Below are 14084 nucleotides of genomic sequence, written 5' to 3'. Positions count from 1 at the left end.
TTTAGCATAAGGTGATCAGATTATTCTTTACACAGCATTTCAATACTCAGTTGCAATCAATATATAATAAAAATAATTGAAATGTGTCCATTTATGGATTGGATTTGATAAAATTTGAACTAAGATTTTGCAAACACAGAGCAGTCCTCAGACATGATTAAGCATTATGCTGCATAAGATATTCTAGCAGATGCCTTCATTAGTTGGTGTCTTCATTTTTTTTTTTTTTTTTTTTAAGTCCCAGGGTTTAAATCAGGTCAAAAATCATTTAGGATCACAGAGCCTGCAGTTTTTCTTCGTAAGGTCTACAAGAGATAGGTGCTATGAAAGGGACATTTAAAATTAAATTTGTTTAACTTTGAAATTTAATTTGCTTCTGAAATCAGAACTGAAGTGTGTCTTAGACTCATTTAGCAAGCAGGAGAATGTAAATACTCTGAGAAGACACAGGTTCACCCTGTAAGTAAGTAGTAGCTGTTTAGATTCCAATCTCTGTCTGCATGCTGGAACAGTAACATTATTCCATTGTAGGATATGCTTATCATTTTTTAATTTTTGAATGCTATTTATTGATTTATTTATTAGAATTTTTAATGTCTCCCTAACTCATGTGGTCTGTCTTGGTAAAATGAATAACAAATTGTTGTTTGGGGGGCGACGTACCATGTAGAGTGCAAATGGGATTCCTGAATGGAAGACGTCCAACATAGATCAAGACCTTGCCCATATGTGGGGTTTTTGTCTAAGCAATCTTTTTATAAGCTTTTAAATACTTAAACAGCTACCAAAGCAAACAGAGACATATTATTTATTAATTGTGCACCATTAATAGTGAGGTCTCACCAACTGCCAATCCATACGGACATAAAGCCCTCAGTCCTAAATCTGCTCAGATTAATTTCTTTCAAGGGCCTCCAACAGCGTGAGGCTGAAGTGAGAACGGGGTTTTGCTCCTGCCTTTTTATGTCATGCGTGGCAGGTTAGTTCGCTAGGACTTCTTCACAAGCAAGAAAAGCTGCCATCCTCCTTGGTCCTGTCCAGTCTAGAGAGTTACTAAGATGAAGATGAAAGGACTTTAGATCTGTTGTGTTTTTCCCAGATCCTCTCCAAAACCTGCATAATCCTTTTGTCCCCAACCTCACCAAAAAAAAAAAAAAAAAAAAAAGTAATAAAAGAAGATAAGAAACATGCTTCAACAAACTCAAACAGCTACAATATCTAATTATATTAAGTGGAACTCTTACTTGCAAAACCTCAAACTTAAAAAAATAATTAGGCCTATTTGCAATTTCAAGATGTTCATGCTTGTGATTCCTGGCTACTTTCAGTCATCTGATTCTTCATGTGAAAATGTAAAAGCTACCTAATCTAATCATAACACCCCTACACACATCGTCTGCCACATATCATTATGTTCGTTTTTTTAAATTGAGACATATTCTGGTCTTTCCTGAAATTTGCAAACTAGCTCAATATTCCTGGATGGATCCGTTCAGAGAAAGGACCCAGATTTTGCTGCTTCCAGATCTTTCTGCTAGATGCCTCCTCCCATTCTTAAAAGGCAGAGATGGTCGTTTTGAGGAGCTTGCTTGTCCTTGGTCACTCTCTTCTATCTTCCTGCTGCTTCTGGGTTTGGCACAATGTGACTTTTCACTCCTCTCCCTCCTGTTGTCTTGCCTCTGTCTGTCTAAATGACTTAAGTCATTTTGTGGTGCATTCATTTCCTTGTAGAGATTTGCAAATGATAGAAATCAGACAAGTTTTTGTTTAACAAATTAAAATATAAAGCCTGGAGAATTTGAGTGGGCTTGTATTCATGCATGAGTGTGTGAGTGTGTGTGCATGTGTGTGTTTTAACCATCGTCAAACTAAAAGCATTTTTAGTCACCTCTTAGGACAGTATGTTTACCATGTTAACCAGTTGTTCAGTAGACTATTAGAAAAGCTAAACTACTGAACTTGTGGAACTACACTGTTTAAACAGGAACTCTGAATTCTGACTTCCCCCCTTTGCTGAGAAAGAGCTGAAAGCAAAGTTCCCAAAGGAAGGTCCCCTTGAGAGAAGCTGGGACTCAGCAGTATCAACCATAGATTTTTAATTTTTTAATCTAGAAGACCAGCTATTTTAATCTTTCCTGTCCAGTGCACATTCCCTGTAAAAAGTATGCATGAAGCAGCCTATTACTCACAGGTAAGAAGGGAGCCAGTGTGTGGACAGTCCCCTCAGCAGACTCAGGGAGCACTCAGCCCAGTTTCTGCCTGGGCCTCCCAGGGCAGGAAAGGTCATTTTCCTTAAGAAACAGCTGAACCCTTCAAGCAAGGGCTAGGCTCTGGGCCTATGGAAATCACTCGTTTTCCACTGGAACAGTATTTTTAAAACAGCATTTACTCTTAGCAGTGGTAGCACTCCCTTTGTATTGTTTTTTGTTTGTTTTCAAACAAGTCATTTTAGAAGGTCACCACTGCTTCCTGAAGAATGTGTTCATATTTAAAGTCGATTGACTTTTAGTGACTTGCCAAGCTTTGTACGTTGCACTCTGGAGCAGTATTTAGTTGGCTGGGTAAACTCACTGCAGAAGAATCTGACTGTGAATGTATTTCTTTTTTCTTTGCTTATATTTTCTCTTTCTTCATTTTAATTCTTAAATCCAGAGGGATGAAGGCACATTTTACTAATCTTAAAGATGTCTTCTAAACCATTTGAGGATAGATCCTTGACTTTTTTGGATCTCAGGCAGCAGCTTGCTGTAGATGTAATGAAAATCTGTGCATGTGCACAAATTGACTAAAGGGAATACATCAAATGTTAATTCATAGCTATAGGAGTAATATGCAAATAGAAATTCTAAACTTACTGCACCATCATTTTTAATGAAATAAGTTATTCAGCCCTTACATTTAAAGAAATAATAAAATTATGCCTTGGCTCAGCACACTGGAATAGAGAGTCTCTTTCTCTTAATTCACTGATTGCCAATTCACTTCTCTTCAAATCCACCAAATGGATTTGAACTTTGTGAACTAAAAGGATTTTTTTTTTTTATCTTAATTTAGGTAAGCTTGACAGTAAAGATACCTAGTTGTGTATAAATTATGTGCCAATATGTTTTTACTCATATGTAAATATGCACAAAAATGAATACTCATGACAGATTGTTAATTTCATGCAATATTAATATAAATTCAATAAATACATTACTGCCTCTCAACGATGAGAGCTATAAAACAGATAAACCTCACTTGCACCTGTAATGTTTTGAAAATTGAATATTTACAAAAAATTATAAAATTGTATCTAAGTTAAAAATTATAGTTATAACATTTACCTTAATTTTATTATTTTCTATTACTTTCAGAAAATTTTTTATTGTAGAAAAAGAAATTTATTTAATTTTTATTATAATTGAGGGTATTTACTACAGGTGGGAAATATTTATTAGCAATAATTTTACAATTTGGTTCTAACAAAGTTTTGAAAGCAAAGGGACTCTCCATTGGGCAGCAGGACATTCCCACGGAATTCTACCAAAGAGATACTTTTTCCAATAAAGTTTGTGGACCCTTCATGATTAAACCAGTTCTTCGCCTTCATGAAGCAAAGTGTAATGATACAAAAACAAAAAAACTGAAGAATGATCATGGGGTGAGCTAATGCAGATGTTGAGTCAACTTTCCCAGATTCTATCCATCCTGTCCATTATCTCCAAGCACATGTTGACATGTATAGATTTGCTTCAGTCTAAGCAACCTAACCATCACAGTATAAAGGTAGAAGAGGTTATATATCAAGGAAAATATGGTGGGAATACATGAAACATAAAAATAGAAGAGAGGCAAAATGTATACAGTTCAGAGAGGAAGAAATCTTGGACATTTAAGACATCATCTCATAGCACAAAATGTCAGTAGGCATGGATGAAAGGAGGAAGATACCTTTACTTACCACCTAGTTATACAAGCTGCCCTTAGCATCAGGGGGAGGGAAGACTTGTTTATTCTTTTTTTTTTTTTTAAGTATCACAAATGAGGTCTTTTATTTGTCACCATTAAAAGTCTGATTTTTAAACAGATTCGTGGACTGGTGGCTCATATCCATCAGCTCATTCAACTTTAGCACCTGTCTCGTCCCCAGTAGCTTTTCCAGAACTACTACCTTCACCATGTAACTCCATGAGTTTTCCCAATTCAAACTTGGGCTTCTTCAGCATTTTTACTTTTCTAACAAAGACATCATGGAGTGGATAAATAGACTGGCAGGCCTTTTCTATGTCTTTTCCAATGCTGTCTGGAATCAATTTATTGACCACCTCTTTCAAGTCATTTGTCTGCACCTCTCGGGTAATGATTTCCATCATCTTCTTGTGGATCTGGCGGACCTGCTGGTGCTGGGCATAAGAGGTCTTCCGAATCTGATTGCTGCGTTTTTTAGTAAAATCCACACAGAAGAGACGAAGCAAATAACCATCGGTAGTCTTGACATCAACGTGAGCTTCAATCATGGTCTGCCATTTTTTGACCATGGAGCACATTTTGTCACGGGTAAGATCCATGCCATGGAAATTAGTCAGGCAGTTTTTGCCCTGAACGTCCTCAGTAATAAGCCTGAATTTTCTAAATGCAACTTCATCATTCTGCAGATCAGCAAGGCTCATTTCAAACACACGACCCTTGAGGCCATCAGATGCGATTTTGGTTCTTTGAGTTCTCGTGACTAGTGTTTCCCAATATTTCTTATATTGAACATAGCTGGTGCTTTCACATCATACCAATCTTTCTTAGAAAATGGGTCAACCACTTTCTTCTTGGCTCCCTTTTTACCGCCTTTCGTAAGGCGCTTGTTCTTTCCAACCGCCATGGTGCTATTCTTTTTTTTTAAATTAACATATAGTTGATTTACAATATTGTATTAGTTTCAGGTATACAGCAAACCGATTCAGATATATATAGATATAGATAGATTACCTATCTACCTGTTCTTTTCCGGATTCTTTCCCCTTATATGTTATTACAAAGTATTGAGTATAGTTCCCTGTGCTATACATAAAATCCTTGTTGTCTATTTATTTTATTATAATGATGGGTATCTGGTGATCCCATACTCCTAATTTATCCCTCCCCCACTCTCCCCTTTGATAACCATAAGTTTGTTTTCTATATCTGTGAGTCTGTTTCTGTTTTGTAAATAAATTTTTCTATTATATTTTAGATTCCACATATAAGGGATATCATATAATATTTGTCTTTGTCTGATTTACTTAACTTAATATGATAATCTCTAGGTCCATCCATGTTGCTGCAAGTGGCATTATTTCATTCTTTTCTATGGCTGAATAATATTCCATTATATATATATAATATATATGTAGATATCACATCTTATTTATCCATTCATCTGTTGATGGACACTTGGATTGCTTCCATGTCTTGGCTACTGTAAATGGTGCTGCTATGAACACTGGGGTGAATGTATCTTTTGAATTAGAGTTTTGTCCAGATATATGCCCAGGAGTGGGATTGCAGGATCATATGGTAGCTTTATTTTTAGTTTTTGGAGGAATCTACATATTGTTTTCCATAGTGGGTTCACAAATTTACATTCTGACCAAACTGTAGGAAGGTTCCTTTTACTCCACACCCTCTCCAGCATTTATTATTTGTAGACTTTTTTTTTTTAACATCTTTATTGGAGTAAAATTGCTTTACAATGGTGTGTTAGTTTCTGCTTTATAACAAAGTGAATTGGCTTTACATATACGTATATCCCCATATCTCCTCCCTCCTGCATCTCCCTCCCACCCTCCCTGTCCCACCCCTCTAGGTGGACACAAAACACCGAGCTGATCTCGCTGTGCTACGTGGCTGCTTCCCACTAGCTATCTGTTTTACATTTAGTAGTGTATATATGTCCGTGCCACTCTCTCACTTCATCCAGCTTATCCTTCTCCCTCCCTGTGTCCTCAACTCCATTCTCTATGTCTACATCTTTTTTTTTTTTTTTTTTTTTTGCGGTACGTGGGCCTCTCCCTGTTGTGGCCTCTCCCGCTGCGGAGCACAGGCTCCGGATGCGCAGGCTCAGCGGCCATGGCTCACGGGCCCAGCCGCTCTGAGGCATGTGGGATCTTCACAGACCGGGGCACGAACCCGTGTCTCATGCATTGGCAGGCAGACTCTCAACCACTGCGCCACCAGGGAAGCCCTATGTCTACATCTTTATTCTTGTCCTGCCCCTAGGTTCATCAGTACCTTTTTTTTTTTTTAGATCCCATATATATGTGTTAGCGTACGGCATTTGTTTTTCTGTTTCTGACTTACTTCTGTATGACAGACTCTAGGTCCATCCACCTCATTACAAATAACTCAATTTTGTTTCTTTTTATGGCTGAGTACTATTCCATTGTATATATGCACCAGATCTTCTTTATCCATTCATCTGTCAATGGACACTTAGGTTGCTTCCATGTCCTGGCTATGGTAAATAGAGCTGAAATGAACATTGTGGTACATGCCTTTTTTTGAATTATGGTCTTCTCAGGGTATATGCCCAGTAGTGAGATTGCTGGGTCATATGGTAGTTCTATTTTTAGTTTTTAAGGGAAACTCCATACTGTTCTCCATAGTGGGCTATATCAATTTACATTCCCACCAACAGGGCAAGAGGGTTCCCTTTTCTCCACACCCCCTCCAGCATTTACTTTTTGTAGATTTTTTGATGATGGCCATGCTGACTGGTGTGAGGTGATATCTCATTGTCATTTTGATTTGCATTTCTCTAATGATTAGTGATGTTGAGCATCCTTTCATGTGTTTGTTGGATAAACCATATTAACAAATTGAAGGAGAAAAACCATATGATCACCTCAATAGATGCAGGAAAAGCTTTTGAAAAAATTCAACACACATTTATGATAAAAACCCTCCAGAAAGTAGCCATAGAGGGAACTTGCCTCAACATAATAAAGGCCATATATGACAAACCCACAGCCAACATCGTTCTCACTGGTGAAAAACTGAAACCATTTCCTCTAAGATCAGGAACAAGACAAGGTTGTCCACTCTCACCAGTATTATTCAACATACTTTTGGAAGTTTTATCCACAACAATCAGAGAAGAAAAAGAAATAAAAGGAATCCAAATTGGAAAAGAAGTAAAGCTGTCACTGTTTGCAGATGACATGATACTATACATAAAGAATCCTAAAGATGCTACCAGAAAACTACTAGAGCTAATCAATGAATTTGGTAATGTAGCAGGATACAAAATTAATGCACAGAAATCTCTTGCATTCCTATACACTAATAGTGAAAAATCTGAAAGAGAATTTAAGGAAACACTCCCATTTACCATTGCAACAAAAAGAATAAAATACCTAGGAATAAACCTACCTAAGGAGACAAAAGACCTGTATGCAGAAAAATATAAGACACTGATGAAAGGAACTAAAGATGCTACAAACAGATGCAGAGATATACCATGTTCTTGGATTGGAAGAATCAACATTGTGAAAATGACTATGCTATCCAAAGCAGTCTACAGATTCAGTGTAATCCCTATCAAACTACCAAAGGCATTTTTCACAGAACTAGAACAAAAAATTTCACGATTTGTATGGAAACAAGAAAGACCCCAAATAGCCAAAGCAATCTTGAGAAAGAATAATGGAGCTGGAGGAATCAGGCTCCCTGACTTCAGACTATGCTACAAATCAAGACAGTATGGTACTGGCAGAAAAGCAGAAATATAGATCAATGGAGCAAGATGCAAGATAGAAAGCCCAGAGATAAACCCACACACATATGGTCACCTTGTTTTTGATAAAGGAGGCAAGAATATAAAATGGAGAAAAGACAGCCTCTTCAATAAGTGATGCTGAGAAAACTGGGCAGCTACATGTAAAAGAATGAAATTAGAACACTCCCTAACACAATACTCAAAAATAAACTCAAAATGGATTAAAGACCTAAATGTAAGGCCAGACGCTATAAAACTCTTAGAGGAAAACATAGGCAGAACAGTCTATGACATAAATCACAGCAAAATGCTTTTTGACACATGTGCTAGAGAAATGGAAATAAAAATCAACAAATGGGACCTAATGAAACTTAAAAGCTTTTGCACAGCAAAGGAAACCATAAACAAGACGAATAGACACCTTTGACAATGGGAGAAAATATTTGCAAATGAAGCAACTGACAAAGGATTAATCTCCAAAATTTACAAGCAGCTCATGCAGCTCAATATCAGGAAAACAAACAACCCAATCCAAAAATGGGCAGAAGACCTAAATAGACATTTCTCCAAAGAAGATATACAGATTGTAGACTTTTTATAATGGCCATTCTGACTGGTGTGAGGTGGTACCTTATTGTAGTTTTGATTTGCATTTCTCTAATAATTAGCAATGTTAAATATCTTTTCATGTGTCTATTGGCCATCTGTAAGGATGTGTTTGTTTCAAAGAGCAAAGCTTTTACTGTAAGTGTATTAGTTACAGTATATAGCACTTAATAGATAGTAGATGCACTTACCTATCTTTGTTATTTATTCATCCATTTATTCTTCTTTAAACATTGAGGCTTAAGAGCCTCATGTATCACTCTCCTAGGTGTACATTCTAATGGTAGGAAAAACATGTTAATCTTTGATTATATAGAATAATATCATTGTTAAGAAAAACATGTAAGAGATGGAAATAAAAAAATATTTTTAATGGTGACTAATGATAATTCTGAGGTTGTTAATATAAATTTTCTTTCTAAATCATTCATCTGAGAATCATAACGTAGCCTTAATCTCATGATTTAGATAATTGGAAAGTGACTCTTTTTAAAATTAAGTCTATTGAAATTGTATAATTAAATATCCAAAGTATAAAGTTTCATAAAGAAAGTAAATAACAGCAAGGCATTGCATAAAAGCTTTTGGAGGAATAAAGATATTAAGTTAATTTTTTGTCATTTAATATTGGGAGGATTTCAAAGTCTTGGTTATTGCATGCACCCTTTTAAAACTTATTTCTATTTAAGAATAAGCTGCATGTATATTTAGATGCATTAAAGCATAAGATATTATTTTAATAAAAGTATAAATTCTAAAGTCATGCCCTTTTCTGAGATATTAACTTCAATTCTGTAATGGGATTTTAGCCTGTCAGATTTAAAAACAACTGGAGTAAGAAAGATAAGTGAACAATACACATGAACAGAAGTTTAACAGAAATAAAAAAGTGAGAAATTTTGGTCAATGGAAGAGAAAATATAGAAGTCTTGGCAGAGAAATAAGTAGACCATACTTAGTTCTTAATGGCATGCTTATGGGACATAGCAATGTGTGTAGACCCACAAAGCCAATTTATGGCACACTCTACAATTGCAGTGTTGTTGTGCAAAGGGGAATGTGCCGTTGTAATGTGTAAACACAAAAATAGAATATATGTCTTTTTAATGAAATATTTTGCAAGGGTGTGACCACTTTTAATAAACTTATAATTTCCACTCAGTCCAAATACCTACCAGGTATAATTCCAGATTTTATCAGTATAAAGGTTGTGTATGTGTGTCTGTGTGTGTGTGTGAATGAGAATTCAAGCAGAGAGGGCGGGGTGGGGGTTGGGAGAGGGAGAAAGGAAGGGAGAGGTGTAAAGAAGAGGGAAAGAGAGAGAAAAAAATATGCCTGGACCTCCTAGTGAGTAGGATTATATTTAATATAGAACTAATCTGGGCATAATTAGATTCAACAAATCTTATGTTTCCACATGTTGCTAATATCTACTTCCATTCCTGAGGAAGTGGTAAAAACTGCATAACATTGTTCTGACTTGGTCTGAATTCCTCTTGTTTCATTGTGCAGCTTTAGCTTATCCTCTTATTTCCTTCCACACTATTTATGCTCCATTCTGTTCTGTCCCGGTTTGGTCACCATCCTCTTGTAGGATACAGATCATGAGTCTTTACTTCCAAATTTGTTACGTGTTCATTTTAAGACACACTGTTATTGCCAAAGAAGATTTGCTTCTCCCTAATACACACTGCAAAACTCCAATGGCATGAATGTTTACAGAGGGCTTAGATGGCTTTTGTGTTGCATATTCAGTTAGGAATGCTCTCTAACCTGAGAAATCTTTGCTTATTTTCTCTATGCTTGATTCTTTGTCAACTTTCAACAGGGGAGTTTGAAATAATTCTTGGACAAAGAGTTGGACAGAGGGGGAAGCAGTTGCCTGATTACAATCTATAGAAGTTCCTAACCAAACTGATTCTGTTAGATTCCACACCACATCCTTTATATCTTTCATGACAGATGGCCACTGTCCTCAGGCCCAAGAATGAATCATTATTTGTCTAAATGGGTCACACTGGTCTCATTCCCATTCACACTGCTCTTAATTCCCTAAAGTGATTACTTTAGGCCTGGCAGGCTACGTGGCTCTGGCCAATGTTACATGGGGGAACTCTGCTGCATGTCATTTGGGACAGATTTTCTACTCTGATAAAAACTCTTTTTCTGAACTGAGAGGTTATCATGAGAATGGAATCCACAGCATCTTGCAACCAAGAGAAAGCTCACCTGATGATGGTGGAGCAGAAACCTAGAAAAAACCCAGGTCTATGTACAGCTATGTGTCACTATGCTGAGCAGTTTAACTAACCAATCCCAACATCTGTCCCAAATTCCACTGAAAGCAGAGATTGGTAAAAACATACACTATTATTTCATTAAGATGCATAGCCTCAGTTTTTATAAATGATGAAAGGGAGAGTGGAGATAGAAAGGAAAAAAGCTTTTCTTTTTTTTTTTTGATATGTTATCAAACTGATCACTGTTTGTATCAAATGTGGCTAATTGCTCCACCTGGAGCTACTTTCTTAAAGAATCCAAATGAAGAACATAGGGCAGCTCTAGAATTGGTTATTGTGATATAGATTTGGAAGAAAAGAAGAAAACTTTATCTAGGGGCTCGTTCCTCCAATTGTGTAATTTGGTGTTCAAGAAGAGAAAGACAAAAAGATCTAGAGTGGTGCATAGCAACACATAACGGTACATATATGTACCTTCTATTTTACTGTTTCTTGAGCACTTCATTCCTTTGTGTAGAGAAGTCTCTTCTGGCGTATTTTTTCTAAATGAAGAACATTCCTTGCAGTGCTGGTCTGCTAAAAAGAAATTCTCTCTCTCTCTTCAAAAAAAAAAAAAAAAAAAGCTTCAATCTATTTTCATTTTTGAGAGATCTTTGAACTGGGTATAAAATTGTGGGTTGACATTTTACTTCTTCCAATACAGCCATAACTTTTTATTGTGTTTCACTTTATTGTGTCTTGAAGGTACTGCATTTTTTACAAATGGAAGGTTTGTGACAAACTTGCATCAAGCAAATCTATCAGTGTCTTTTTTCCAACAGCATTTGCTCATTTCATGTCTCTGTTTCACATTTTAGTGAGTCTCACAGTATTTCAGACATTTTCATTATTATATTTGTTATGGTGATCTGTGATCAGTGATCTTCAGTGTTACTATTGTCATTGTTTTGAGGCACTGTATTAGAAGGCGAACTTAAGTGATAAATGTTGTGTCTGTTCTGACTGCTCCAGCAACTGATCATTCCCCCTCTCTCTTCATCCTCTCAGGCCTACCTCTTCCCTAAGATACAACAATATTGAAATTAGGCCAATTAGTAACTCTAAAATGGTGTCTAAGTGTTCTAGAGAAAGAAAGAGTCCCACGCCTTTCACTTTAAATTAAAAGCTAGAAATGATTAAGCTTAGTGAGGAAGCTATGTTGAAAGCTTAGATAGGCTCAAAGGCCTCCTGTGCCAAACAGTTAGCCAAGTTGTGAGTGCAAAGGAAAGGTTCTTGAAGGAAATTAAAAGTGCTCCTCCAGTGAACACACAAACGATAAGAAAGCAAAACAGGCTTATTGATGATATGGAGAAAGTTTTAGTGGTTTGGATAGAAAAATCAAACTAGCCACAATATTCCCTTAAGCCAAAACCTAATCCAGCACAAGGCCCTAACTGTCTTCAATTCTATGAAGGTTGAGAGAGATGGGGAAGCTGCAGAAGAAAAGTTTGAGGCTTTCGGAGGTTGGTTTATTAGGTTTAAGGAAATACGTCATTTCCATAATGTAAAAGTGCAGGGTAAAGCATCTAGTGCTAATGTAGAAGCTGCAACAAGTCATCCAGAAGATCTAGCTAAGATAATTCATGAAGGTGGCTACACTAAACAACAGATTTTCAATGTAAACAAAACAGCCTTCAATTGGAAGAAGATGCCATCTAGAATTTTCATAGCTAGAGAAGAGAAGTCAATGCCTGGTTTCAAAGTTTCAAAGGACAGGCTGTATTGTGTTTGAATCTGGTCCTATTGATTATTTATCACTTGACAATAACTAGTTTTTCTTATTTTTCTGCATATTTTAAAATTTTCACTGAATTCCAGATATGGGCTTTAGATCTATAGAGACTGAGATTAATAATATTTAATATGAATATGGGTTTTTCTTCATTCAGACCATTAGAATGGAGGGCTATTCAGTCAGTCTAATCAGAAACTTAGCTGGGTTTTGGTTTTGTTGCTTGTACAGTTAATGTCAGTATATTACAAGCTTCAGTTCCTCTGGTTGTCAACTAGCATTGCATTATGGGAGGGCAGATTGGGGTGCAACACAGTTTTTTTTGAGCACTTATGTTCCACATTCAGCTTTCACCATCTCTGCATGTCCATACCACAGAAAGAGTCTCTCTCCAAATTCTTGTCTTTCCCTCAGTCGATGGCTGACATTGCTTGTTAATAAGTACCAACTTTGTTTTAGGGGTAGCAGGTTCTATGTTATCCTTGTCTCACTTCAGCCTTTGGGAGGCCATATACATCTGGACCTTGGTGTGGGATTATCTTAGCATTGATAATCCATTTCCTCATGGGAGCCAAATCCTACCTTGTATCTGTGGTTGGTACTAGGTGGGAGTTTCCTACCACTGCTCCAGTAGAAGGAAAACTCTGCTTGGTGTTCATATAAGATATAAGACCTAACAACACTTGCCCTTCCCTCAGAGGCTAGTACATCATCATAGAGAAGAACCTTGTAAAGAGAGCAGAGCTTTGCCTCCATTTCTCGTGCTACTGCTTATTACTCTATCCACATCTTATAGATGAGAGTGTTTGCTACTCCTCCCCAAGCAGCTTAAGGTTTTGTTCCATACAACAGAAAGGTCCACAGAGGTGTGCAGGATGTTGGCCTGTCCCCCAGCATCCAAAAATCACCTCCTGCTTGCTATCATCATGGATAAGCTCTCTCTCCCCTAACCTGCTCCCAAATTGCCACAATGATGGTGTTCCAGTTATCGCTGCAAATAAACCATCCCAGTGCTCATTGGTTTAAACCATTAATTTGTTAGAATCGTTCATAGTCCTCTTTGTTGACAAGCTCACCTTGGCTATCCTTGAGGACTTTTATGCAGTTGCAGTCAAAAGGAGACTGGGGCTGGAGTCAAATGAAGGCTCAAATTCCAATATAGCTCATTCCCATGACAGATAGTGGATTATGGCTCTAGACTAAAGCTCAAGTGGACTTTTTAATGGAATAGCTATTCTTTGTACCTTGTGCTTCTTATAGTGTGGTGGGTTTTCATTAAGGATAAGTTCTAGGAGTCAGCATTTTAACATGCCCAAGTGTAGTGCAAGCCTTTTAACTTAGCCCCAGAATGTCACATTCACCATATTTTATGAGTTAAATAAGTCACTAGAGACAGCCCAGATTTAGGGAGAGAGGGGATTTCACCCTTTAATGTGAGGAGCAGTAGACATGGATAACAAGGGAAGGAATTGATGATGAGTATCTTCAGGACCATCCTCAACAGACTGCCCTGTGGGACCCATAATTCATGTCTCTTGGGACATCCAGTTATTCACCAAATCAGAGCTTGAAGCTCACCTCATTACAGTACTAGTTTTAAACCCAGGATTTTAGCATCTAAATTGGGTTTAACTCCAGGTTATCAGGTATGAGTCCTCTTCCTCGCAGTCTGAAAATCTGTGAACTATAATGTCTCTGCCTCTTCTATGCCTTCTTCTCAAACCCAGTGTAAAATGGT

General features: G+C 37.0%; 1 pseudogene across 1 annotated transcript; it reads right to left on the bottom strand.

Moving 5' to 3' along the window:
- Positions 1 to 4023: 4023 nt before the first annotated feature.
- LOC307061307 (small ribosomal subunit protein eS1-like) lies at positions 4024 to 4855 on the bottom strand (annotated as a pseudogene). Its single transcript has one exon. The product of its transcript is annotated as a small ribosomal subunit protein eS1-like (transcript).
- Between the last annotated feature and the right edge of the window lie 9229 nt (positions 4856 to 14084).

Source organism: Hyperoodon ampullatus, assembly GCF_949752795.1.
Source record: "Hyperoodon ampullatus genome assembly, chromosome: 12".
NCBI lineage: Eukaryota > Metazoa > Chordata > Mammalia > Artiodactyla > Ziphiidae > Hyperoodon > Hyperoodon ampullatus.
The sequence above is the reverse complement of the archived record's forward strand: the minus strand, read 5'-3'. Positions and strand labels throughout refer to the sequence as shown.